The 21923-nt window shown below is 53.4% G+C and overlaps 1 protein-coding gene and 1 long non-coding RNA gene across 2 annotated transcripts in view; one reads left to right on the top strand and one right to left on the bottom strand.

The window, feature by feature from the left end:
• Positions 1-21923, top strand: part of LOC119877836 (adenylate cyclase type 5-like) — a 144671-nt gene that overhangs the window by 32125 nt on the left and 90623 nt on the right.
• On the bottom strand, positions 2043-4770 carry LOC119867338. The gene is made up of 3 exons (XR_005383397.1): positions 4518-4770; positions 3866-3980; positions 2043-2704 (listed from the first exon to the last, which is right to left on the bottom strand). It is a non-coding gene; the product is annotated as an uncharacterized LOC119867338 (long non-coding RNA).

The raw sequence follows: 21923 nt of genomic DNA, 5'->3' as shown, positions 1-21923 counted from the left end.
GCCCTCTAAGGAGGAGAGTATTGTTATCCTGCTTTTCCAGAAAACACACATCGCAAAGGTCACCCAGCTAGCAGGAGGTAGAAGTGTGATTCCAGAGCCAGGCCGGGTTGCAGGGAGTGGCCAGGGGCTTTGGAATAATAGGGGCTGAACCTCCCCAAACAGGCCATAGGCCCCTGCTGTCCTCTGACACCTGGGAGGTGGGGGTGCTCCCTCCAGGAGGAGGAAGAGGAGAGGAGGTGAACCAATCCAGGGGCGGAGCTGCCCTGGAGGGAGCCTTTGTGAGCTGTTTCCTGGAGAGTTCTAGAAAGGAAACTCCTAGTCACTCTGCCGCCCTTAAGAGTGATGAGCTGTGTTCTAGCCCTCATCTCTCCCTCCTTCATCCTCTCAGCTCCCAAGGGGGCCCTGGGGGCGGATGGGGGCCTCCCGCTGGGCTGATAGGATCCCAGCTGTGTGTGGGGGGGAGCAGAGGGAGGTCCCATCGCTTCCTTCTGTCCTGGACCTCAGGGCTCTGGGGCCACTGCCCGGGAAGCGCAGGCTTCAGGTCAGGGAAAGGGGTGTGGAAGATGCTAGCAGCAGGCGGATTGATCGATTGATCGGGGCTCTGTCCGCCTTAGGTGTTGGCCTTCCCCAGGCCAGTGGGCTGGTGAAGACAGGGAAAGTTCGCCTCCGTCCACGGGCTAGGTGGGCTCCTCTCAGCAGGGGACGGGGCACAGGGGACGGGGCACTTCCTCGCTCTGCCCGCTGGGCCCTGGAGGTGGGTGAGGCTGGGGCACGGTGGGTGGGGCTGAACGAAGCAGGTGCTCAGGCTTGCCCACCCCGGGACTTTCGGAATCACAGGGTTGGGATGGGGCCCAAGAATTCACGTTTCTAGCCAGGTCCCACTGGTGTGGGGATCCCTCTCTGAGAACTGTTGTGCCAGACTGACAACCGAGTGAGCATTTATGGTGCTTCTTCCTTCACCCAGCCTCGCTGCTTGGACAGGTGTGGTCAGGAACTCATCCTCTCCACCCGAGAAAGCCACGTCCTGCCTTTAGGCCCTGGCTCAAAGGACACTTTCCTCCGTGGCCACACTTAGAACTGTGTGGGCCATCTGTCCTCTTCTTTCTCGCTCTGCCTGGGTTTCTAGAGCTATTGCATGCTCCCTGGGGACTGGAAGTCACTGTCACTCGTGCTGGGGGAGGGGTGCCCCGTGGCACGTCCTGGCGCATGGAGGGATTGGGGCTGAGTGGGTCTGGTTCAGCTGCGCTCTTGTCATGGTTAAGCCATTCTCAAAACCAGGGAATTAAAAAAAAACGAAAAACAAAAAACAAAAAAAAAAAAAACAGGGAATTGAGGTCTAGATGGGGAGGGATTTCACCGAGGTCTCCCAGGCTGGCTAGGGGCGGAGCCGGATACTAGAACCTGGCTTCTTGGACTCCTAGTATACACTGTCTGTATAGACCATTGTATAGAAAAAAACTTCCATAAGCTTAAAACACTGGCTAGTTCTTGAGGTCTTTTCTAACACCTCCGGAGAGCCGTGTTTCCGTATGTGGATGTAGCGGGCACAGCTAGAACTTTGTGTCTGCCGGCTTTTTTAAACTTAACATAAAACAACAACAACAACAAAAACCCCTTAACATCGCATAGACTAATTTTCCTGCTTCATATACAAATGAGTGTCTTTTGTGGGATGTCCCTACAGTATCTCACTGAATTCTCACAACGGCACTGGAGGCACGTATTTTGGTTGTACTCCTGCTGTGGATCGTCCCCCGGAGGTGATGTTCCATGGTCTGCTTCATGTTCCCCAAGCACAGGAGACCGAACTGGTGTTTAGAATTGCCACGGTGGGTCCCGCATTCTTTGTGCTATCCCAGGCCACCTCGGACATCGCCGTGTGCCCACTGGACATAATGGATGGGTTATCCAATCTGATTCCTTTTTTTTTTTTTTTTAAGATTTTATTTTTTTCATGAGAGACACAGAGTGGGAGGCAGAGACACCGGCAGAGGGAGAAGCAGGCTCCATGCAGGGAGCCCGAAGTGGGACTCGATCCTGGGATTCCGGGATCACACCCTGAGCTGAAGGCAGATGCTCAACCACTGAGCCACCCAGGCGTCCCCCCCTTTTTTTTTTGAATTGAAGTACAATTTGCACAACACGAAGCTAACCATTCCAAAACGCGTGAGCTCAGTAGTGTGTAGTACGTTCACAGTGGTGCACAACTACCACCTCTGTGTAGTCCCAAACATCTTTGTCACCTCCAGACCAACCCCCAGAATCGTTAGGAGCCTTTCCTCTGCTCCCCTTCCCCCAGGCACTATGGACTTGCCTGCTCTGGTATTTCATATAAATGAAATCATGTGATATGTATCTTTTTGCGTCTGGCTTCTTTCAGGGAGCATAATGTCTTTGAGGCTCGTCCGTGTTGTAGCGTTTATCAACATGTCGTTCCTTTTTATGGCTGAATAATATTCAGTTACACGGATAGATCACATTTTGTTCATCCAGGCCCACGCTTGCTGGTGACCAGAGAAACCTAAGGTCCAGTGTTGGGTGCTGATGTGAGAAGAGAGGGGGATCCAGGAGCAGAGTTCATAGGTTGGGGGGAGACTGTGAGGGTGTCTCGAGTGGGACTGGGTATGTGGCCGTGAGGGCTCCAGTGGACAGAGCTGGATGATGAAGCAGGGCAGGGAGGAGCAGCTGAGGGGGTGTCACATTCCTAGAACAGAGAAGCAGGCAGTTCAGGGAAATGTGGTGGCTGAGCTCCAAGGATGTCCCCAAGCCTGGATGTGAATGGCTGCAAATTGAGGAATTTTGATCCCAAACCAAGGGGTGACCTGGTGCCCAGATGGAAGAGGTCCTGTATTTCCTGAGAAAGAGGAGCAACAGCCGTGGCCTGGCCTGTAGGGCGGGTGTGGGAGTGACGGGCCGCCTGAGGACGGCTGTGTATCCCCAAGAGGAGCTGGCATGGGGCGCGGGTGGAGAGAGGGCCTGGACACTGTCAAGAGCCTTATAAGGAGCCCCGCGGGGTGGAGTGGTGGGAACGCCAGCTTGCTCAACCCCATGTCACCCGGGTGTCCTTGTCCCTCCCATCTTTACAGCAGTTAGTACTCATTAAACCATTGTTTGTGCCATTTGAGTGATCATGGGAGAAACAGAAAGGAAACAACCTTGAGTCTCAAGAGCATGATTTCAGGAGGAAAAATCCCTTTCCTCTCCCCTTTACTGCCTCCAACTCAAATGGAAACAGCACCCTGCTGGTCGGTGGTACCTGACCATTATCTTTGTAACTGAGTAGAGAACTCTAGTTTGGAGTGTTTTAAAATGTAGGGGTTGTTAGTACTCAGGGGGGTGGTGAGGCCAGCAGATTGGGAGATGACTTCCATTGAAAAGATCAGTTGTTCCCCACAGTTCCCTGGGAGGGGGCCCCACACGGTCGCCACCCCTCACCCTACCCACCCCCCCAGGGAAGCGCTCCAGTAGGTCAGGAGGCCGAGCAAGGGGGAATCTCAGAGAGAGAGTTTGTTGGGGTTTCTGCAGGATGGAATGGGTGAGGTAGGGTAAGCAGGCTTGGATGGGCTAGTTTGGATAATTTCAGTGGGCTCTGGGGTGTAGGGACTGTCCCAAGTCTGGTACTTGTCCCTGGGGTGATTGGGGCAGGGGATTAGTGGTCTGCAGTGTGTGCATTCAAGAGCTTGATAGAAGAGGTGCTTGGCAGTTTGGGCTCTGGATTGGTGGGTTTGCGTGGAAAGGACTCACAAGCGGGTAAGAGGCAAGTCATTTGCTATCTCTAAGAATTGACTGGGCTGCAAGATGTCAAAGCATCTGAAATACTGAAAAACAAAAAGACGTGATGGGTACGGTGGGAAATGCCACGGACCTGGTTTTCAGCTGGGTCTTACTGGTCCTTTGTGCCTCTCAGTTCCCTGGGGTCCCAAAGGAGAGCACAGGTGGTGTCCCAGCTTCTCTGCCTGCCTGGACTCTGCAGGGAAGACCTGGAAGGAGGACACACCATGATCTGAGATGACTCTTGTCCACCTGTCCCTCTCTGTCGGCTCCAGACTGGCTCTCAGAGGCTCGCCAAGGGGCTGAGGGAGGAGCATGCAGGGATAGGGCTGCTGTGGGCCACTGAGGGCCTGGGTGTCTAGGTTGCAGAATTGACACCCCAGCAGCCGGGAAGACAGGTCCGGGGAGACTGCACTGGTTGGCCCCCAGGCCTTCACCAAGCAGCTCTGCTTTCAGGGGCTGTTCCAACCAAAAAGCAGCGGCAGCGATAGGCAACCCTCCCCAGCGGTTCTACATGCTGGCGCCCCACTGCCCTCCGCCAGGCATCTCTGTTGGTCCTAGCGGAGCTGCAGAGGCAGGCGGGGTAGGTCTGGTTCTCTCTGTGCTCTGTAGGCAGGCTGAGGCTCAGAGGAGACCAGAGGTAGGGGCTCAAACCCCAAAACACACATTTACCAGGCCACGCTGGCAGGGTTTCTCTTGGGAGCTGATTGAAGAGAGGATATGAGAAGATGGAATAGGACAGAAACCTGCATGTCAGTCGTCTTCCCTTGTGGCCAAGGGGACTCACGCTCAGACTTGTCCGTGAGCAGCTGGTTTCCTCTGAGGGTGCTTGGGTAGTGGGCCCTGGTTTTCTGACTTCCTCTCCATGCTCCATCTGATTTGAAAATCCCCTAGTGCTGAACTCAGTGTGGCTCTGGGGACCCCCAACCCCACCCCACCCCAACACACACGCACAGCCCACAGAGCTGCCAGGAGCCCTGGTCTGATGGGGGTGGAGGCTCCCACTTCTTTTCCTGAGCTGCCTTCCCACCCAGGAGGCCTGTGTGAGTGTTTGTTCTGGGCAGAGTGCACATTCTTCTCTCCAGAACACAGCTGGAGAGATGGGACAAGGCAGGAACCAGGCCCCAAACACAGGCAGGGACATGGGCCAACCTCCCTCCTTCTGGCCCCATCCCGCCTGTTGGCCAGAGCGGGAGGTCCTGGGCGGGGGCTGGTGAGGCAGGGCCAGAGGTACCAGGGGGCCTGCTGCTTGATGCTCTGAACAGGCCAGTGGCTCAAGGATAATCATGTCTGTTCCCTGTGTCTGGGGACAGTGTTTGTGCAAGGGTGGAGGCTATGGGAAGAGGGATCTGTGTGTTTGTTTGGGTCTTGTGTTCTCAGCAGTGGGGTGCTTGGTCAGTGCCTGCCATCCCGCATTCACGCTGCACTTGAAAGCCCCTCTCCAGGGCCAACAGGTAGCATCTCTGAGCTTGGCCCTGGGCAGGGCTGTGACTCAGATGCAACTGCTGATTGTGCCGCTCCTGCTGGTACTCTGCAATCAGCTGCCCTGTCTTCTTCGGGGTTTCCTGGGTGGGCATATCTCTGCTCTTCCTCACTGGCTTCCACGTTCTCTGAGGGAAGGATTCCTTTCTCATGAACTAACCAGACCTCGAAATGTTTGCTTCATCAGGAGGATGGACACCTTCCTGCAGCTGATGATCATCAAAGCAGCATATCAGGAAGGTGGTGGGAGAGAGAGAGAGAACTGTCTCCTGGCTGGAGGGGTCAGAGGAGACCTCACAGAGGAGGGGCTGTGGGTCTGTGTGACACACAGACACACAGAGAGGTGGGATTGAGGGCAGAAGAGACAGAAGGAAGGCCGTGATGGGGACAGCGGGGAAGGAGGGACCCAGCTGCTGGGAAAGGCTGGCTCATGGGGTTATTCCTAATCCCACAGTCAGCAGGAGCCCTTTGGGAGCTTTTGATTGATGCTGGTTGATTCCTTGCCACTGGCCGTGGTGTGGGCATGATGGGGAGGAGAAGGTGCATGCTTAGGAAGATGGTGGGAAGACCCTATTCCTCGCTGCGCTGAGCCTCTCAAGAACACGCCTAAACTGCTCTTAGAGTGATTCTGCTAGGGGGGGATCTTAGGTCACCCCCATCTCAGGGATGAGGAAACTGGACCCAGGTCCCATATGCTGCAGGTGGTGAAGCCGCGATTCAAACCCAGGGCTTTCTGGCTCTGCATCTGTGCTGCTCCTGCTACTCAAGACTGCAAGACGCGCAGGTGCTGGTGAAGAAATCCTTTGATTTCATTGTCGATCACATCAGCATCCAGCGATGCTTTCGTGGCTTCCTTTCCTACTTCTTATCATCAGCCTTTGCTTATATAATAAATGTGACATAAGTACGTTTTCTTTGCCAGAAAGAAAATACTGTAGGTATAACTGGAGTCCTCTCTGAACGCTTTCCCCAACCGTGGTCCTCTGAGTTGCTCTGCTCTGGGATGAGGAGGTTAGAACAAACCCTTGCTTGCGCTGCAAGGGCCCCCTTCATTTTTTTTTAAAGACTTTATCTATTTATTCATGAGAGACAGAGAGAGAGGCAGAGACACAGGCAGGGGGAGAAGCAGGCTCCCTGCAGGGAGCCCAACGGCCCATGCCCTGGGCCGAAGGCAGGGACTAAACCGCTGAGCCACCCAGGGATCCCCCAGGCCCCCTTCACCTTCCAGCATCCTGCCAGCATTGTCAGCCCCACTGCCACCAGACTTACTGGCAGTCCAGTGCTGTCAGGCAGCCAGATTCGATCCCAAGAATAGTAGCTCTGGGTTAGAGCCATGCTCTGCAGCCCCAGCATTCCACCTCTGGGCCTGGCCCAAGCCGTATGTTTGGAGAGTGGAGGGTTGTCCTCCTTGCCATCGACCTTAAAAGGTCCTACTTGTGGTCCAGGCATCCTTTGTGTCCCTTGATAACCAATCTTAATTTATCTGAACCCTCCATGGGTCTGTTTTGTCCTCAGCCTATCTCAGCTCTTAGACAGATGGGGGTCAGGGGTTCCCATCTAGCATCCAGCTTAGCAGGATGCCCTTCTCTTTTGTGTCCTAACTGTGCTTTCTTTAAGCCCTGAGAGGCACCGGTGCTGCTCTTGGAGGGGTTGGTACACGGCTTGGCCTTGGCACGGCCCTTGTCTGTGCTCCCCCGCCCCCCACCTGACCTGCTTTAGCCTGGCCAGGCTCTGTCTGAGGTGTGACCTGGGTGGCCACCTGTTGCCTGAGGATTCCAGAAGGGGCAAGTGCCATGAGGTCACCCAGTGGTCATTTGAGGCCCCTCATGTGTTTTTAAGTCTTTTTCTGAGACAGGCCAGGTTCTCTGGGTTGGTTTGGTAGTTAGTTACATGTTACAGCGGAGACTCAGAGGAAAGCTGGAAAGGTCAGGATGTGTTGTTCCTGACGTGAAGAACACTGACCAAGAAGGGAGGTCAGGACTCAGGATGGTCCCGGCTTTCTTCTCCAACCTGCAAGAACAGTCACCTGAATCTTTCCACCACTTGCTCAGTGAAATCTTAAATAAATAAATGTCCCTCGACCAAACAGTTAATAACCACGGAGGTGGATGTCTCCCCCACCATGGCCAGCTTCCCTATTTTGATCCCAGCCCCTAACTGGACTCCAGTGAACATAGGTTGAAAATCAGGTGCTCCAGGATCCAGGATATACATAGGGTGGTCAGACGTATAGCCACAAAATTGATCCTTTTTTTTTTTTTTTTTTTTGGAGGAGGGATGAGCAGTGGGATGTATTCCCCACCTGATTGTGAATTATGCTGGTCCCTTGTCTCTTGAGCTTTGGGTTTCTCTGCAGAGGAGTCCTCAGGTGCTTGGCATTTCCCTGACCAACCCAGCTGTGGGCCTGGGCTTAGCATCAGTGTCCCCTTCACCATCTGTCTGACCCCTCCAGACCATTCGGAGCCATAAGTAATTAAAATCAGAATCTTTCTTATATACATTTTTCCAAAAATTATTTATGCATGTTTGGAAACTGAGAAAACTAGGAAAAAAAACCCAAAAAACAAAAGAAAAAGCACCTAGTGTCCCATCACTCTGAATAGTTACTGTTGGGAATAAGGTGAATTTCCTTCAAGTTTTGTGAATATATGCATGTGCGCATCCGTAGCGGCGCAAAACTTTTTTTCTTTTCAAAATGGAATTACAGTGATACAGTACCAGTCTTTTCATATCCTGGATTCTTCATTTGGCCGAAAGCACGTTCTTGGTTGACAGTTCGTTCTTTTACATAACTGTATAACTTCATTAAGTGGATTTACCATATCGGTTTAGCCGTTCTCCTATTATTAGACATTAGCTCACTTCCAGTATTTTAGTGTTATAAGTAGTGCTGAGATGAAGGTCCTTGCACATAAAGCTTTTTCCTTATTTAGGATTATTTCCTTAGGATTCTCAGAAGTGGAATTACTGGGTCAGAGTTAAACATTTCAAAGGCTCTTGACACATATTGCCAAATTGCTGTACAAAAGGATCGAGCTGCACTCCCACTAGCTGGGTAAGCGGTGCCTACCCGGCTGCATCTCGAAGCATCCAGCTCCTTATGTTGCAGATGAGGAGACCAAAGCACACGGATGTGGAAGGAGCGGTGAGCCAAGGATGCACAGTTTCTGGGGAGTGGAGGTGGTTCTGGAACCCAGGTCTACAGGCTTCCATTTTAGACCTATTAACTGTCCTTGACACCTACTCCTACTTTCATAACATTTTGGTTTTTTGAAGTCTGTCCTAGCCTCTCTGTAGGGGCAAGGAGAGCGTAACTAGAACGCTGCTGCTCCTGAACTGTGTCCACTGTCCTGCCTGCGTGTGCGCAGTGGGGAGTGTCTGTGTGTCAAGAGTTGAGGTCTTGTCCTGGCACGGCCTTTGCACACTTTGCTTCACCCCCCGACCTTGCATTCTCTTGCCTGTTAATATTAATGACTGGCCTGCCTGCCTTATAGGGTCAGTGTGTGAACCAGCTCATGCCCAAAGCATCATGAATGTAGTAAGGGACGATATATAGGAACTGTCACAATGGTGGTTCTTCTTAAAGGACATCAGGGATGAGAGATCCAGCATTAGGGCACTAGAGGCCTACGTTAAGTAACTCATTTGTAATACCACTTTGTCCCAGAGAAAATTTGAGGCATCTTTCAGAGAGGCATGCATCGAGATAAAATAAAACTAAGAAAAATGATGGGAGTACGACAAGGTGCATAAAGTGACTGATACTGTACTGCCTACCTAAAGCGTTTGTTAAGGGGACACCTGGGTGGCTCAGCGGTTGAGTGCCTGCCTTCAGCCCAGGGTGTGACCCTGAGGTCCTGGGATTGAATCCCATGTCAGGCTCCCTGCATGGAGCCTGCTTCTCCCTCTGCCTGTGTCTCCCACAGCCTCTCTCTCTCTGTGTCTCTCATGAATAAATAAATGAAATCTTAAAAAAAATAAAAACCAATAAAACATTTGTTAAGAGGGCAGACTTCATTTCACACAATATGTTTTTTTACTACAATAAGCAACATGGAGAGGGGAAAAAAGGTGAGTCATGAACACACTTCAGAACGGATGCTCATGACACCCTTCAGAGGTCGAAGAGAGACTTTAATTGAAAGGTACAAGCTGATGAACATACTCAAAGCGTTCTAGACTGGCCTGTCCAACAGAAACATACAGAATGTGAGCCACGTGTATAGTTTGCAATTTTTCTAGCAGCCACATTCAAAGCAACGAAAAGAAACAGGTAAATTTATTTTTTTTTAAATTTTTTATTTTTTTGGTAAATTTATTTTTTGCACTGTATTTTATTTAACTCAGAATATGCAAAGTATTATCATTTTAACATGTAATCAATAAAAAAAATCAGCGCAAAGTTTATATCTTTACTAAGTCTTTGAAATCTGGTGTCTGTTTGATGCTTACAGTAGATCTCATTTTAGACTAGTCGCATTTCGAGGGCTCAAGAGCCACATGCAGTTAGTGCCAGTATTTTGAGCAGCTCAGGACATCCCCAGTTTTGCAGAAAGTTCCAGTGGCCAGCCCTGCCCTGGACTTACACCCTTCCACTTGCCTTGGAAGCCACAGCTGTGGTGTGGAGAAGCCAGGGAGGGGCTGCGGCCCTGGGGCAGGTGTAGAGATAGCACCCCCAGTCCTGTCCCTGGAGAATTCTAATGGGGAAGCTGTGCTGCTGGTCCCTAGGGAGTGCCTAGTCTGATGGAGGAAGCTGCCTTGTGGGTCCTCTGAGAGCTCCCATCCTAACAGGGGAATCTCACAGCCCAAGGAAAGAGAAAGCTTCCCGCTTGAGGAGTTTGCAATGAAGTTAGAAATTTAGAGCTCACAACCGGATGGTCATTCACAGCAACATCCTGGGGATGCAGGTAGTTACAGTGACAGACTAGAGCATGGCTGGGCACGGACCTGAATGTGAACCAGAGGGCAAAGACACACGAGAGAGGGATGATGATGACCCGAGCAGAGAAAACCTGGCATAGCAGGACAATTGGTCGACAAGACTGGCGTGGCTGGAATGGTGGGGACCCAGAGCTGAGTCTGGAGTGTGTGGAGGTGTAAATACCATAAAGGTTTAGATGAGATCTGATAAGCCAGAGCAAAGTCTATTTTAGGCACTGAAGAGTGATTAGATAAAAATAGTATTTGAAGATTATCCTGGTGGTGGTGGCCGTGAGCTTGATGGTTTGGAGTAGGGGAGGCTGGCCTGGAATACAGGCCTGAGGTGATGAGGGGCTGGGGTGACGATGGATGGGGCATATTCCGACTCATACTTGCAACATGTCAAGAAGGGAGCACCTTCCAGTGTCGCTGAGTCGTCTCAGCCCTGGGAGCCCCGAAGCAGAGCCTCCTAGACTGTGTGATGGCCTGGACGGGGGACGCCGGCCTCTCCGTCGCCCTGTAGCCAGATGGTGCGTCTCAGCCCAGGGCTTGGCTGAGCCTTTGGTTTTGGAGGAAGGGAACTTCATCAGAGGACACCTGGGGGCCCCCTTGCTGGTGAGACCTGGTCTCCAGGTGCCTGGAGAGCTGGTTGCCATGGCAACGGGCACCTGTTGCCAGTGCTCTGAGAAGGAGGGCAGCCCTTGGCTGCTTAGGTGCTTCAGGGCTGAGGGGTGGGGCACCCCAGACAGGGGGCTGCTTGAACCCCGAGCACATGTGAGCGGCCTTGTCAGTGCTCAGCAGCTTTGCGACAGGAGGGTTAACCCCCAAACTTCCCTTCTTACTCTTCCCGTGTCCTCTTCTACACTCTTCCCAGCAGCCTCTTGTGCTGTCTCCCCCACATGCGCCCCTTCAGTGTTTTTCTTTTTAAGATCTTTTTATTTATTTGAGGGAGAGCAGGGGAGGGCAGAGGGCGAGGGAGAGAGAAATTTAAGCAGATTCTGATGAGCACAGAACCTAATGCGGGGCTTGATCTCGCAACCCTGAGATCACAACCTGAGCTGAAACCAAGAGTTGGGCGCTCAACCAACTGCGCCGCCCAGGTACCTCCCCACCGCCCCCCTGTCTAATCCCTAAGATATATCCAGCGTCTCCTGGGCCAAACATCTAACAAATGGGCCACCCGGGGCAGGCAATGTCCCCCAAACTGGTCTCCTCTGTGGTCCAAGGACCTACCCATACTCCAACCCCATCTGCCTCCCCTCCCCAAACACTCCCACCTACCTTCGTGATGACCGGCTTGAGTCCCACTGGCATGAGCTCTTTTCCGCATCCTTCTTTTTTCCCCCTCTGGTTGGAAAGAATTCAGTTCACTTAAGACCCGAGGGGGAAAATGGTTGCAAGCGGGAAAGAAGATCCTTCAATCAGAACAGGAGGGATTTAAGCTGGACCTCAGGAAGAATTTTCAGATCTGAAGTTTTTTTTTCAAAGAAGATTTTATTTATTTGAGAGAAAGAGAGAGAGCGCGAGAGATCACGAGCCAGAGGTGGGGTGGGGGGTGGGGGGTGGGGAATGGGCAGAGGAAGAAGCAGACTCCCCACTGAGCAGGGAGCCCGATGCAGGCCTCAATCCCAGGACCCTGGGAGCCTGAGGCAGACGCTTGACCGACGGAGCACCCCGGCGCCCCACACCTGAAGATTAAGTGCAGGAATGGAGGAGTCAGTCATTGCTTTCCATGGTCGTCTTCGAGGACGGGGGAGACTCCTGCCTGGTCAAGTGGGAGGAAGAAGGACCTAGGGCTTCTGGATGCTTCTGTGCTTCACCCTTTTTTTTGTGCCACAACGAAGAGTAAGGAAAAAGTCAATGAGGCAAGGCACAGAGGAAATTGCTGGCAGGGGCCCCTTTCCCTTCCACCTAGTTCCACCCATTCTCAGGAACACCAGGACAGAGACAAATTTAGTCCTTCTATTTTTTAAAGTTTATGGAGAAAAACATTAGCATAAAATCCTTATTGGGCAAGGGGGAATTCCATCCCAGCTGGACCTCCTTTCTTCCTTCCTAATTCTGGGAGATCACATCGTGTGTGAGTTTCCCCAAAGCGGTGGGAAGGGTGAGGCGTGCATGTGACGGTGCCCACAGGCCTGCGTGCTCTGGAAAGCGGGGCCCCTGATCTGCTGGGGTGTGGACACGGGTTTTCAAAGCCAGCAAAAGCTCGTTGAGTGCCCACTAAGTGCTGTTACTGTAGGGAAGCGCCCAGCTTGCCATCTCCGCGTGGGGGAGGCAGGTGTGCTGATGGGAAGGGATGAGAGGGCGTTCCAGGGGAGCCCCAGGGGAGGCCTACCAGGTGAGGAGGATTTCAAGAGGCAGGTTAGCATTTGGATGGGGAGAGAGAGGTAGCCGGCATGCTGAGCCAGGCGTCATGAAGCTAGGTGCAGGCAGGTGAGTGTCTGGGGAGGGGACGCAGATGGGGTTGGAGTAGGGGTAGGTCCTTGGACTGCAGAGACCAGTCTGGGGGACACTGCCTGCCCTGGGTGACCCATTTGTCAGATGTTTGACCCAGGGGACGCTGGACTGAGGTTTCTGTCTGGATGCCGGGCCTAGGCCTGATGGGCCTTGTGAGACAGGGAAGCCCTTCGGTTCCTCTCATGCGGCCCAGGGAAAGTGGGAAAGTCCAAAGGGCAATTTTCACCTAAAAAAAAACCAACAACAACGAAGAAATGAAGTCTGCACAGTAACCCCGCTGTTCCCTAGCACCCTTAGGGAGCAGGCCATTCTGTGTGGCCTGCTTTTTCTAGATAATTAAGAATTCATGCCAGCATTTATTATTATAATTATTTTTGATAGATGTCTTCCTAAAATAATGTCCTTTGTCCACCTCCTGAAGAAGTCCCCGATATAACCTCTTCTGTGTGATTTGGGCCATCCTTGTGTGAGCAAATCACCATGTTCTGCTCTGGAACAGGCCAGGCAGGTGGGGCTGAGGCTGTTTGCTCCTGCACTAAATAGCCTCAGCTGCTCCATCTTTTGGGTAACTTAAAGCATACTTTAAAAAAAAAATCATTATCTGTCTTCCTTTCCGTTAATAGACTGTCACTTGTCACTTCTCCAAGTTATCACAGTGCCCGTCCAAGCAGCTCTTCACCTCGCCCACCCCCACCCCACCTCCACTTCTAACTTGCTATTTCTAAACTGCACGAGCTTGGCAACTATATTATTAGAATTTGTGGAAACTAACAGTTATCAGGTACTCAGTGATGACCTGAGATCATCACTCGTGGGTAAAGTTCATGAATGTGAGTGCATAGTCTGGGTGACCTCTGTGTTGTCCCATAGGGTGCCTTTTGGGTTATTTCTGGGTTCTCAGCTGTGCAGGACGGGTACTATAAACACACATTCTTCTTATTCAGAAATAATCAGATCCCCGGAAGGGCATATGAAAAGAGTTGATTTCTTAAGGTGGTAAAATTTTATTGTTTTTGGTTTTGCTAAGAAAAAAAAATTAATCAAATTCATTTAAGAGAACGAAACAAGTCTAAAAATTTTTTTAAGTGTCACCGTCTTAAAATCTGTTGTTGTACGTGGTCCCGGAGGGTCCTCAGCAGCCGGGCATGGAGGGGAGGAGGGGACTTGGGAATGGGGGTGGGCCTTTGGAGTCTGGTGCTGGTCTGCGCAGGGCCCCTGCTTGTGCCACCGGGAGCTGCCAGCTAGCGAGCACCTGGCCGGGCCAGCCCAAATGGGCACTTTGCACATGTTATCTCGTTCTCATGTGACACCACACCCCTAGGAGTTAATGTCCTTGTCCTCATTTTGCACAGGGACTTAGAGAAGAGGAATAACATGCCCACGGCCGCAGAGCTCGGCTCCGAGTGAACCAGCTTGAACTCAGGCCTGTCCCCCCCTAAAACCAGTGTCCTTTGCACCTCCGGGGGGGCAACTGTGTTGGCACAGTGTGCGTCGGTGGGGGAGGTTTCGGTGGGTTTGTGGGCCAGCTCCGGTGTCTGCCTTGACTTCGTCCTGATGCAGACACGGAGGTGCCAGCCATTGTCTGGGCCCAGTGCATTCGGGGCCACACGTCCTTTGAGTCACTTGGGGTGGGGGGAAACTGTGGTGACCTCCCTGAGGATGCTGGTACCATCCCCTCACTGAAAAATAGCTTGTCCTCTGGGTGGGTGTTGAGACACAGAAGGGGCAGAGGAAGAAGCAGGCTCCATGCAGGGAGCCGGATGTGGGACTCGATCCCCCCGTCTCCAGGATCACACCCTGGGCTGAAGGCGGCGCCAAACTGCTGGGCCACCAGGGCTGCCCCACACCAGCCCATCTCAACGTTTTCCTCTGACTTTGTAACACCTGGCCGGTTTCATCCCACCTTGAGCTCGCAGAGCTTTCCGTTCAAGGTCTCTCTGAGGCAAAATAATCTTTGATTGCCTTCGTAGCCCTCTCTCTGATCATAAAAGCCATACACGACTCTTGAACACAATCTGGAAAATTATAAAGGAGAAACTAAAGTCACCCTTAATTCTATGACACTTCTATATGTCCCTCTAATCATTTAAAACCCCAATTAGTATAATACAGGATATACTGTTCTACTGTGTTGCAACTCGCTTCCCCCACTCCAGCCACTACCTAGTGAATTTTTCTTATTTATGTAAAGTAAATTAGATGCAAGGAGGAGGCACTTGTCCAGGGCAGGCAGGCCTTCTGCAGCCTGTGTCAGCTGCAGGGCTTTCGTCGGGGCCTCTGGAAACGGCCCTGCCTTTACCCTCAGAGTCCCAGTGTGCCGGGGAAGCTGAGATGGACGGTGGCATGGTGGGGACTGCAGGTGCTCCAGGGATCAGGGATGAGGGATGGGACTATTTGTCTGGAGGCTGGGAGCGGATGGCTGGGGACGCTGGTTGTAGAGCCACTGGCCACCCCAGGACTTGACCACCCGTTAGCCTGCAAGGCTGTGGCTCATAGCCCTCCCCTCCCCCGCTGGCGTGCCGCGGTGGCCGTTCGTATATAGTCTGCACCGTGAATGGCATCCCCTGGAGTTGCACATTGCCAAGGGTGGGCCAAGGCCCAGGGGACCGCCTGCGTCACCGCTTGGAGTTAACAGGAGCCCCGGGCCCTGGAGACGGCTGAGCACATTTCGTGGGCTGAGGTTATTTTGGTCCTGTTTCCATCCCATGGCATTTGGACCTTGGGAAGGGGAGATGGTGGGAGCTGGGCTGCAGCTTGGAGACCAGAGTCAGCCCCGGGAGTGTCCTTGCTCGTCCGCCTCCTTGACTGGGTGAGGGCTGCCTCTCAGGAAGGGCAACTCCATCGTCCGCCCTCAGTCCTCAACCCCAGGGCTTCTCCCTCCTTCTGGGTGGGAAGTCATAATTGTAATTTATAGCCTCTCTTTCCCAAGAGATGATCTTTCACTTTATTTTGTCCAAACTGCACTTGCTGTCTCCTGCGTGGCCCTCAAGGACATCTGGAAGTGTTTAGACAGTCTGTGGTCATCGGGCAGCAGCACCATGGACTGGCTGGGAAGGGTGGGTTTGGCCTAGTTTAGTGGCCCGGCAGCCTCAGGGATGGCACATGCTTTGAAATTCTCAGAATGTAGCTCATTTTTTTTTTTTTTTTTAAATCCCAGACCCACACACTTTTGCTTCTTTTCCCATCTATCTCCTCCCATCCCACCCTGGAGGGATCAGATGCCTGCACATTCTTCAAGCTTCCGGGAACCCCTTGGCCAGTCTGTTTGGGCAGCTGGTCCTCGTGCGCAGGTGCGCTGGGCGGCCCCCAGGCTCCAGGAGGGCCAGCTGGGAAGTGTGCTGGCCCCTGCCCAAGGCTGAATCAGCACCGTGTGCGGGTAGTGTTTGCTTCTGGTTTTTCTGAAGTCAGCTTTGGCCACCTCCTACCAGGGAGGAAGGAAACCTCGAAAGGCCCACCTTGTCCCCCATGAACCTCCCTTTGTAAGTCCTTGGTTAAAGTTTGAATGAATACTCCCTTCTCATTTGGAGATCGGGGGACAGACCACAGAGATGAACCATCCTGGATGCAGGGTGGCTCGCTGTCCTGAGCAGGTGAAGGGGGAGAAAGGTGTAGGATGAGTCCACTCTGGGGACGTGACTGGGCGGCCTAGCTGCCAGGTCCAGGACTGCCATGTGGCTTCATCCTCTGCGACCAGAGCCCAGCCCTTGTTCCTTACTCTGTGGCATGTTTTAGTTCCCTAAAAAAAATGTTTTATCCTCCTTGGGGTCCCCGCCCCTCTGAAAATCTCAGGAAAGCTATGAACCCTCCCTGCAGGGAAATGCACCTCTGCACGTGCAGAGAGAAAGCTCAGATCCATCTGAGGGGGGCCCTGGGCTCCTGAAGACCACCCGCACATGCCTCAGTTAGAGCCCCTGCTAGCCAGGGTGCACCCCGCCAGGCTGGCTCTCTGTGGCCCATTCCACCAGCATGTGCAGGAGGGTAGTGGGCTTGAAGATGCAGGGTGAGGGACACGGAGGGCGAGAACAAGACTGGCACAGCTCCGGGTGACCTAGCGGATCCTGAAGGCTGCCCTGCACCTGCCCTAAGTGCGTTCTTCTAGGCCACCAGCTCCCGCTTCTCTCCCCCTCGTGCCACAAGCAACAAAAAAAGTCAGACCTGGCTGTGAGCTGTGTCTGCCAGGAAGGAGTAGTGTTGAGCGTGTGTGTGGGGTTGGGGGGTCTGTCCTCTGAGCTGATGGTTCCAAACGTCTGTCCAACTTCCCAGCTAGAATCTTGATGGTTCAGGCACTGGCAGCCGCCCATGGTTCTGCCCTCATGGGCAGCCCCGTGTGGGGCCACTTCCCAGGGGCGCTCCCTCCGGCTCTGTCCCCACCTGTCCTCCCCGACTGCTCCGGAGGAAGGACAAGGGCTATTTGCAGCTCCCTACAAGCCGGGCTCCCCAGCATGCTCTGCAGCCTTTGTTTCTTGGGGCTCAGAGGCCTGCTCGGACATCTGTGTACTCTCTGTTAAATTAGGTTTAGGTCACGTTCGCTTTACTTTGGAGTTTATCCTGCTCAGAGCCACGGATGGGGAAGTACTTGTTCTAGGAGAGTTGATTGACCCTGTGGTCAGCGAGAGGGAAGGTTGTAGGTTTTTCTAACCTCTGGGTTAGTGTCCCTCTCATCTGCTTGTCACATGCCTCTCTGCATGTGCTGCTCTGCTGGGGGTGTCACCCGGGGCCAGAACCAGATGTGGGCTGTGCTGGACCAGGAGTTGGGCCGCCCTGTGCAGTGTGTGTGTGTGTGTGTGTGAGTGATGGGGGGGTGTTCTCTAGCGAAAATTCTTTGTGTGCAAATTGGTATAAGGGGGGCAGGGGGCCAGGGCTACAAATCCTAGCCTGGAGGAAACTCTAAGCTGTGTTCCTACCTCTTCTGAGCCAGTTCCCCCTCCTGGGCCAGAATTCCTAGCAAGGATCTTCTAACTAAGGAGGTTTGCGGTGTTACTCACACCCTCCTCCCCCGAGTGGCCCTGGAGGCCTCCCCACGGTCTCTCTAGCTCCCAGGCCTGTGTCCCCACCAAGCCTTCATTGTTGGCACATGAACTCCGTCCTCACTGAAGACCCTCCAACCTCTGTCCCTCCCCCTCTCAGCTGGCCTCCTGGGTACCCTTCCTGGCCTCTCCGAGATGGCCCAGGACCTTCTCCTGCCCAGGGCACTTCTTCCACTGCCCTGGATGTCTGTCTGTCTCTCCAGGCCACCTCTGTCCCTCCTTGGCTCCTTCCCTTAGATGCTGAGCGTCGGCACCGGTTTTGCCACTTGCAGACCCCCTCTCTTCCTCCCCCTCCGGGGGCCTGCCTCCATCCCCATGTCCTCTTCCTTGTCACCTTCCTTCCCGGCGGGGTGGTTCTCAGCCTACGTGTCTCCCCACACTCCCCAATTGTACCCCCCTCCGAGGAAAGCGGCCCTTGCCGCACATTCTGGGATCTCCCGGCTGCCACATGTTTGAGGCTCCTTAGCTGCTAGTCTTCTGTCCCTAGTCAGCCTGGGACCACCTCCTTCCTGACCCTCTCCCGCCCCATCTCTTGTCTTGGCCCCCGGTCCTCTCCTTCCTCTTTAGGCATCAAGCGTGCCCAGGGCTCCATGCTGGACCCTCTCCTAGCTGGTCGTGCCCACCCCTGTGATGCAGTCTTGTCGCCATCTCTGCGCCTCTGGCCCAGGCCTCTCTGGAGATACCCTCACAGACGTCCTGCTGCTCCCAGGCCGTGTGTCCCCAGCCGCCTGATGGTTTTGACTCTCCCTCCCTCCACATCCCCTCCTAATCTGCCCTGCTTTGCCCCTCCTCCCTCATCTGCACCATTGCAACAGCCCTTAAGTGATCGCCCTGCCTCGGCCCTCTCCCTCTGGTGCGTGCACGCTGGCCACACGGCTGTAAGGCTCATAGCCCAGGTCTGAGCATGCTGCCTCCTGGCCATTCCAGCCCTCAGCACCGGCTTCCCCCATCTGCCCTAAATGCCTGCATAGCTGTGTCTCCAAGCTTCCTTGGAATGTTTTCTGTCCCTCCTGCTGCTCCCTCTGCCACCGCTCCTCTGTATTTCAGAGCCCAAGTCAAACATCACCTCCTCCAGGAAGCCTTCCTGAGCCATGCCTCAGTGCACAGGGACAAACTCTTCCTTCCTTCCTTGGGGTCCCTCTGGGACCACACTCACCCAGCTGTTTGGCTCTCCCTGGTTTTCTTTGTTTTTCTCCCCTGAGACTGGGTGTGTCTCAGGATCCAAGACAGGCTTTATTTATTGCCGATTTCTCCAGCCCTAGCAGAGTGCCTGGCCCGCCACTGGCCTCGGTACGTTTGTCTAATTAATGTTGTATGAAGATAAATTCTCTCTTGCATCTGCTAATAGGTCTTTTTAAGGGAGGTCATTCTGTTACTTTAGTTTGACCGGATCGTGTTTGTGGCTAGGCTGAGATGAATGTCCCCCTCAGCAAGGGGCCGGTTTCTCTCTGCAAATTGGTTGGATTTGCATATTTTTAGGACTCTCGCCTCGTGTGTTCCCTCTGTGGTTTGCCCCCCAGCTTCTTGCATTTCTGGTCACATCCTGGGCAATTAATAACAGCCTCCCAGATCAATGAATTTGGCTGGATTGATTTATATCCCACCCCCGGGCTAGCTTCCTCAACCCCTTGGTATTTTCTGAGAGTATAGAAGAGGTCTCAGAATCTAGGCTCATTTAAATAACAGTGTAACATCAATGGGCTGAAACATCACCCTTGAGGTAAATGTATTGGAAAAAAATCACCCAGTGCATTTCAGAAGCTGATTCCAAGGACTGTCCCATGGATAGTCATGGGCAGGCTCGCCACTCACCAGCACAAATAACGGAATCTGTGTATGTACGTGTTTGTGTGTATCTCCATCCTCATTCTCTAGGTTTTCTATATATTTTAATTTTGTGAGTTTTGGTTTCACTGATGATAGGACCCAGCCTTGAACCTCATGGATGTTCAGTCGATTTTTGCTGAGTGAATGAATGAATGCGAGAACGATCGAGCAGACGCGAGCTCGCGGGAGTGCCTTTTCTCTTCGTGGAGGTAGAGTGATTGCTCGTGGATCTGATGTGTCCACAAGTGGTGCCGGGTAATGCCTCTGGCTGCGTCCTTTCTCCATTCTGGAGTGGCCCGTTTCTGCTGGAGTTGCCTTCCACACTGACAGGCTCACGACCTCTGGTCACTTGTGTTGTGTTGAGAAGACTCAGCTGTGCTGCTTCTAGAAGTCATGGGCAGGGGGGCTGGCAGGCAGCGTGGGAAGAAAGTTTCTACAGCCTGGAAAGCACAGGAGGCTGGTCAGGAGTGTTCTTGAAGGTCCTTGGAACTGCGCAAGGAGGGTGGGGTGCCCCCTTGGATGGCAGATTTTGGCCCAAAGCTCAAGACCCCAGCAGGGTGGGGGGACGGGCAGTGTTGGAGTACGGTGACCATATAATTGAGCATCAAAACCAGGACATTTACACAGTGAAGGGGAAGGCACACCATTAATAATTGCTCCAAAGCAGCAGGCACAAGCCAGGCCCATCCTGGGCAGACGGGGGCTTCTCCGTGCTGTCGGAGAGCTCTCCTGGGGAGAGCTGGAGCATCGTGGAGTGCTCCCGGGAGTCGAGAGATGGCCAGTGTGGGAGTTAGGGGCTGGGCCACTAGCATCCTGTGGGGCAACCTCTCTTGGGAGCTCAGGGCTCTGGCCAAGAGGTGTGAGGCATCCAGGCTGGGGTACCCGGCTTGGCGGCCAGCCCCGCGCCCTCACACCCACCTCAGCTGAGCCACCCCAGGCTCATGCACACCCGGGTGCTGTCCCTTATTTTCTCTCGGCCTCCGGGGTTCTGGAGAGGGCTGGGTCTCCTGAAACCCTCCGCTTCTGACCTGTCTAGGACATTCCTCCTCAGGCTGGGTCACTTGTGTGGTGACCTCAGGCTGGTTGCATGGCCTCGAAGTGGAGATAAGGATGCTGCCTTGGAGCGCTGCCTTGGGATTCAAGAGAGGAGGTTGGCGGTGATGATGGTTCTCTGCTGGTTCGCAAAAGAAGTCTTTTCGTGGACCGTAGAGAAGGAAGTAAGGAAGATGGAGATGGAGCTCATGATCATGAGAGCTAATAGCTGGTTTCCGTGACTCTCAAGTGTAGATACTGTTATTCTCCATTTTACAGATGAGAAACTGAGGCACAGAGAGCTTAAGAAACTTGCCAGAGTCACACAGCAAGTAAGGGGTGCAGTGAGACTCGAACCCGGGCTTTTCTAATAGATTAGGCTCCTTGTAGGCGTTCTGCGGACGGAGGGCACGGGGATATGCATTCAGGACACCGGTGGGTCCCCTGCCCTGCTGCGCACACCGCCGTCTCACCAACTAGGTCTCCAGAAAGTAGACAAGTCACGATTTCTGGCACTGACCCTGCATGTCTGGCTGGGGCTAAGTGGGGCTTATTTATAAAAGATTTTAATAAAATAAGCATTTTGGCTCTATTGACATTCTTTCCCTCTCCTTCTACATCCCCCCTCACTGCCTCTCTCTCCCCACCCATCACACACACACACACACACACACACACAGAGACACGCGCGCGTGCGCATGCACACACAGATTATAGCACTGTGTGTGTGTGTGTGTGTGTGTGTGTGTGTGTGTCTGCGATGGACATTTTTTGCCCCTAGAAGGACGTGCTCCCAAGTGGAGTGTGAGTGTGTAATCCGGCTCCAGGGTGACCTCTGCAGGAAGGGCAGCTGTCTTGGCTCAGGCAACTTATTTGTTTATTTGTTTACCAGGAGGGGAGCAGGGCGCCGAGTAAGGAGAGGGGGCCGTGCTCACATTGTTCAGAGACATCTGCTGTTTGCAGTAACTTGCCAGCCAGGCGGAGCTGCGGGGTGGCTGGCTTTCCAGTGTTCCCTGTAAATATTATGACTTCGAGGACGGAGGCAGAGCCCCAGGGGCTTCAAGGAGACTGCAGGACTCGTCCTCCACTCGGTCCCTGCCTGCCTGATGTCCCGTTGTCCCATCCTCCCCCCGCTGAGGGGTCCCAGGACTATGGATGGTTCTGGGAACAGCAGGGGGATATGCGAGTGGCCTCTGCGCTCCACAAATTAGAAGCGCTGGGGCTCAGAGATGGTTGCGGGAGCTGAACTCCAGAGCCGGAGCTTAGGAGACAAGAAGTGCCCCGAGGCCAGCTCTTGTGGCTTTCATGGAAAGGGGACAAGGAAGGAACAGTTTGTCGTCCCCTGGACCTCGGTTCTGGGGCCAGAGGAAGGGCAGTGCGTGTGGACAGGTTTTACGAGGACAC

This window comes from Canis lupus, chromosome 33, assembly GCF_011100685.1.
Source record: "Canis lupus familiaris isolate Mischka breed German Shepherd chromosome 33, alternate assembly UU_Cfam_GSD_1.0, whole genome shotgun sequence".
In the NCBI taxonomy this organism is placed as follows: Eukaryota; Metazoa; Chordata; class Mammalia; order Carnivora; family Canidae; genus Canis; species Canis lupus.
The sequence above is the reverse complement of the archived record's forward strand: the minus strand, read 5'-3'. Positions and strand labels throughout refer to the sequence as shown.